Source organism: Zonotrichia leucophrys, chromosome 1 (assembly GCF_028769735.1).
Source record: "Zonotrichia leucophrys gambelii isolate GWCS_2022_RI chromosome 1, RI_Zleu_2.0, whole genome shotgun sequence".
Lineage (NCBI taxonomy): Eukaryota > Metazoa > Chordata > Aves > Passeriformes > Passerellidae > Zonotrichia > Zonotrichia leucophrys.
This window is the reverse complement of record NC_088169.1, coordinates 61,541,286-61,547,345: the sequence shown is the minus strand read 5'-3', so window position 1 is coordinate 61,547,345 and position 6,060 is coordinate 61,541,286. Positions and strand designations below refer to the sequence as shown.

The 6,060-nt window shown below is 43.5% G+C and overlaps 1 long non-coding RNA gene across 1 annotated transcript; it reads left to right on the top strand.

The window, feature by feature from the left end:
- The first annotated feature begins 520 nt into the window (after positions 1–520).
- Positions 521–5,361, top strand: LOC135453455 (uncharacterized). The gene is made up of 3 exons (XR_010441869.1): positions 521–866; positions 2,234–2,318; positions 5,064–5,361. It is a non-coding gene; the product is annotated as an uncharacterized LOC135453455 (long non-coding RNA).
- Positions 5,362–6,060: the final 699 nt, after the last annotated feature.

Here is a 6,060-nt window from a genome sequence, read left to right as displayed (position 1 = left end):
GGCTCATGCTGATGGTGGAGCTAATGGGGTGTGAGTGAGTGTTGAGGTTTGTCATGTGGGTATTATAGCTTGTGAGTGTGTTTGCCAGCTGCTTCTATGACCTGGAGTGAGACTCTGTCTACAGGGGTCCATTAGGAGACTTTTCATGCTGTATTTATTCTTGGAGAAAAGACATTGAAACAACATGACCCGAAACAGACTAGCAAATCTGAAAACTATAGAGTAAATTACCACAGGGAAAAAGCACTTTCTGCTCAGTGCCTGCCTGGTAATGATGCTTTCTTGCTCTTCTGTTTGTTCTGACCTAGTGTTTCTTTGCAGGCAGCATAAGGCCAGCGGCAAAAGTACATCTCACAAGAACCAATTGGCTCCAGGTGTGGATTGCACAGTTGTTAACACTGTCTGTTATCACTGTGCAGCTTAATGAGGCACAAGCCAGAGCAGCTTGAAGTCTCAGGTGATTTGTGTTTGCAATACATTTTGAAGGCCATGTCTTGAGCTCTGAGTGAGGCTTGAAGGCACACACCAACACTGCCAGGTGGAACCTGAAAAGTTATCCTTACAATAGCTGTCTCTATAGGAGTCACTGGACTGTCAGAGTGGAGAGGAAAGGATAGGAAGGGGCAGGCTGAGGGCAACACTCAAATGGACAGCATCCCTCTTCAATGCCAGGGTTGGGCTTCTTTGTCTAGGAGAGTACATGAACCAGGATAGCCATACAGAAGAGTCAGACCTCCAAAGCTGAGGCAGAAATAAGGATTTTGTCACAAAACAGACCTAAGCGTAGTGTGGCTGGTAATATGTAGAAGATGCTGATGCTGGGAGCCTCATCTGTCTGGGTTGTATTTTCCAAAACACAATTGCAGGTAAAGTGTTCAGCAGTGGTGTTGCAAAGGTGTGGAAGGCTTAGGTACTATGTGTAGGATTCATCATGCCACTCATTGGTAATCCAACGAGTCTGAGGTTCTCCTTACCATCCATGGAAAGCAAGGTTCATTTAGCTGAGCTTACCTTAGGATGTGATGCCTTTCTCTATGGAAGTACCTCTTTCCCCTTCTCAATTAGAAAAAAATCCTGGAAACAGCTTGCTCTGACCTGTACATGTTTCCTATAAATGTCTAAGTGGGACCAGATGGTTGCTGCCACCCATGTAGAAAGGAGACCACCAATATGAGCTGCAAATAGGAGCAATGGATGCTGGTCCTTGGCTTGTTCTTTTGATCCTGCCATGGAGCTGGTCTTGGCTTTCCAAATTGTAGGAGAAGTGCAACTGGCAATAACCCAATGATTTTTCTTTATTACTTTACACCAGGTTGTGCTGAGCAAAAACTGCTGATGTTGAGGGATATTCTGGGTGCCTTGTACAGGTATTTTTCACTCTTGAAGGCTGGTAGGCAGAAGTTTAATCCCTCTCCCAGAATTACTTGCTTCCTCTGTTGTACACAAAATTGAGTTGGCTTGCTTCTGTTTGAGTCTGCACAATGTTAGAGTAGAAGGGCAGCAGTGCAGATCTCTGTGCTTTTGCTGTCCTGCCTCCTTTTCTATTAGTTTCCTATTATATTTCAGCTCCCTGCTTGTGCCTGCATACTCACTCTGATCTGGGATCCCTGCCAGCTGCTCCAGCCGTGTCCCAATGCCAGCTGGGATGTGTAGGTGCAGTGATAGGATGATGCTCATAGTACTGGGCATTTATTTTTTGACATTTTGCAGAAAGCAATTTCTCTGTGAGCTCTCAGCCTCTTCAGGAACATGCTGTTAATGGGCTTACTCCCAAAGGCAAAGATCTTTCCCATCTCCCATTTTCCTGGATTTTGGGATCTCATGGATTTCTGTGAGATGTGTGGGCATTTGGCACTTCAGATTAACAAGCTCTGTTCCTGCCAAAGCAGATATTTGCTGGCACACGCTGTGCCCACATGGGAAGAGCTGCTTCCAGAAATCATACTCTTAGGAGACTCAACCCTGTGCTGGTAGTTCCTGTAACTGGATCAGGCTTTGCATTCATTTATGGACTAGAAGAATAGTTGATTTTAGTCAGACCCTCTATGAGCATGAAGAAAAACAGAGCTAAACATCTCCTCCCAATGTTACCAACTGGTCCTATTGTACAGTGGTTTTGTCTGCAAGTTATTTAAGATCTTAATCCCTTTCAGCTATTAGGGGGAATTCTGAGGTAGAGTGAGACTGGAAAGAGAAGTGATTTTCATTTGGATTTTCTTTTTTTTCCCTCTAGTGCTGTAACCTGATGAAGAGGCAATGGCATTTCACAATGTGTACTCCATTCACAGCTACCTGCTTAAAATGTGGAAGGTGGAGGGGTAAGAAGAAAAGACTCCTTTAAATCTGTAGAGGAACTCTGGTGCCTGTAAGGGCTATTTGAAGAAGTAAAACCACTTTATCTTGTTAATCTATTTCTGCACTGTACCTTATGCTGCCATTCACACAGTGTCAGAAAGCTATTGTAAACCCTTGTATAAACCCACCCTGTAGGCTTGAGGGGCTTGAGTCCATGGCTCTGCCAGCCCTAGAATATTGGTGATAGGATAATAGCAGGTTTCACTCCTTAAAGTTTTTTTGGAGGGGTTAATGCACAGGAGGAAGAATGTTAATGATTCCCAACAGACCACCTACTTAGCTGCTAGCAATAGGCAATCTCTAGTGTGTGCATCCTGCTAGACACAGGTTGAAAAAGGGTTTTCTGGGTTGGAATTGGATAGGCATGTGGTCTCTGAGCTTGTTGCCTTGGCTAAGGTCACCCAAACATTTGTGTTTGGTTGTTCTGCAGGTAAATCTGGTAGAAGTGAGTTCTGAAAAGAGATGTGAAATATAAGCTAGGAACTTTTGGAAATGATTTTTGCAAGGCACTCCATGAAATGCTGCATCAGTGAGATATCTGAGAAGAAAGCCCAGGTGGTAAAGTGCTTCAGAGCAGCAGCTGGAGGAAAGTTACCATTTCTTTGGGCATTGCCACTCGCAAGAAGGAAAGCCAGTTGGACAGCTCAGGAGGATTAATGTGCTGGGAGCAACACGGGAACAGGCAGAATAATGACATAAAGGAAAGATGCTTGAGGACAGACTTTGTCTCAGCTAACACTACACATTTAGTCATCTAGGCTTTCTCTGTGGTCAGCAGAGCATGGCACTTTAAAGCCATGATTCATCTGACCTATTTTGGGCACTACCCTACCTAGGATGAGGTGAATTGCACTTTATCCATGCCTGTTTCTTCCTCTTGGTACCGAGAGAGCTTCAGGCACATAGCCTAGATACAGACATCTGTATTTTAGACACGTCAGGGGAGGTGAGACAAATCCTCCTTTGCACATGGAGTGGGACTGTGAGAGAGGACATGGATGGCCACATGGAACCCTGTGAATCTGGGACAGCATCCAGCCACCCTCTGCCCTTGTCTTCAGGAGAGATGAGGAACCAGAACGAGAGAGGATGGAAACCAAAAAAGGAAGAGAGAGGAAGGAGAACAGGGAGCTCTGTTTCAGTCATGTTGTTTCAGCTCTCATTTAATCCTCCTGCAAGGAATATGACAGATGTGGGCTGAGGAGAATAACATAACAAATTAGAAATGGGAAAATGTGTATTATAAGTTTTGCTAAGATGTGAGTTTCTTCACGAACAACCAACATTATTATAACTATCAACTAAAAAAGGAACAGTGACATTTTATTATTATAATTTTGATCTAAAAATTGCATTCCAAAATCTTTATGGACCATCTTAAACTTGCTGAAATGTATATTTTGCACTGAAAATCAGGTTTTGCATGAGCAGAAAAAAAGAAAGCTTTTGTGATGACTGCAGCACAAATTTCTGTGAATGGCTCTTTAAGCTGCATTGCCAGAAATGTCATGAATTTGCTCAGAACTCCAAGGAAGGGAAGTGGTTTGAAATTCCTAACACTGCTCTTTCAGCCAGAATAGCCATTTTGGGTGTACTTCACATGAAGCATGGCTTCAGGGCTTGATATGTCTTCATGCTGGGCCCTGTATTGTGCCAAGGAACTTCTCAGTGTTTAACAAATAATAATAGATATAAGCTGTGTAAGCATATGTGAATCTTCATGTTATAATTTCACGTGTAGAAAAATGATCTCATAGGCACATAGGAAACAGAGCAGATGGTAAAATGTGTGTTGGACTGCACTCAGGCTAGAGACTAAGTCTCCTAGACAATAAAAGCACAAATGCTGGATGGTCCCCTCCAGCCATGCACACGAAGTACTGCCTCCTGAACAGAGATGGGGGAGCACAGATCAAAACAGATTAAGAGGCCACCTTTGATCTGTTGTTTTCTCCTATTACTGGAAGTTGCAGCACTGTGGTCTGTCATTCCCTGTGTGGATATTCAAAGGTGTGTGTGCATGGACAGCCCTCAGCTGGGTTACTGGGAGATGAGTTCCCAGCTGCATTACTCCAGTTTTGAATATGTGCAATTCCACTCATTTCAAAGGTATTTCACCTGCAGTGAAGCTGTCTCACTGAGGTGGTTCTTGATGAAGTCTTATAGCTTAACCCTGCTTTTTTTCTCCAGAGATCTCCTTGGTGGAAATAGATTAATCGTAGCTCACACTCCTGTTTTAAGGCATGAGTTTCTCTCAGAGACTAGGGCCAAGCTGCAGCCTGAGCAATAACAAGGAAAGCTGGGAAAATTGAGAATAACCATGAACTGGCTGAGTTCAAAATTTCTGCTGGACAAGGAAAACTGAGAAATGGGGCCATGCCAGATTGCAAGCAAGTTTTCCTCTGTATACTAGCAAAACAGATACCAGCAGAGCACTGTAAAAGCAAACCACAGCAAACAAAGCCTCTTCCCAACATATTTCTCACCAGAAAGTTTGTAGGTAAACAAAAGCTGCACATGCCAGGTCTGTTTAAGAGTAAGCTGAGCTGGAAGATTTCTCCAATTATATCAGTGTAAACATTCTGAGAGCAGATCTGGCCTGTTTGTAGCCCCTGATTGATGTACAATATTAAATTCCTGCCTGCGCCAGGAGAAAAATTATCTTTTGCTGTCATGACAGGGTTTCTTCTCCTCTCCCTTTGCTACAGGATGCCTGACGGGCTATTCTGGAGGGTTAAATACAAATCATCACACTGCTTTATTGGATAAGCTTCTCTACATCGGCAGATCACGTGCTTGGGAGACCAAATCAGCTCACATCTCCGGCAGTGGCAGTGGCTTTGGCACGGCTATCCAGGATTTCACGTCAGAATTGAGGAAAAATTTGCCACAAAATTGGAGGAAATATGATTTGAAAATGGAAGGACGGGCAGTGAAAATTTTGTATTGGGATGCTGAGATATCAATGCTGAGATGCATTAGAGTAATAAAGATCTATGATTTGGATTTGGGGATTTTTGTTTGTTTGTGTTTGTTTCTGTGAGGTTTTTTTTTGGTGGTTTTTTTTAATGAACAGTTAATCTGTTAGTGGGCTAATAAGTTAGTTCAAAGCACTGAGCCCTGGAAGACGCTGTCTAGATCCTGTCTTTTCCATTCACCTTAGTGTGTATCTTAGAGAAATGCCTTTGCACCTCTCTTCTCAAAAGTAATCCAGACCTAAAGGTGTCTGCTTACATGATTATTTATTCATTCAGACCACAGCTGGCACCTAGAGTACAGGGAGTAGCACTGGAGTTAGAAATTGCAACCTGCTCTGAAGTAAGCCACTCAGAGGTTTTAACTGGTGTAGGTCAGTGGGAGATAGGGACAGAGGGAGGAGGTGGGAGGTGCTGTCTTGAGAAGAAACTGTGTTTGTGATCTCTCTAACTTGCCTTCTTGACAACTGGAGGGGGATTTTCCTAATAGAAAACCTGTGAGCTATATGAGGAGGGTAATCCACTTGACCCTTGCCCTCTCCTAAGCCTTTAAGTCATCATAACATTTCATTTCTTACCAGCTGCAGGACAACTTCTTGGGATTCATTTTGATTGCAATGCAAAACCAGCATTGTTTAGCCAGGAGGGAGATCAGAGTAGGGGTGTCAGAGCAGGGTACGTGAGTGGGGACATAGCAATCGTATTTGAAGAGGGTGAGAGCTGGTGGCAG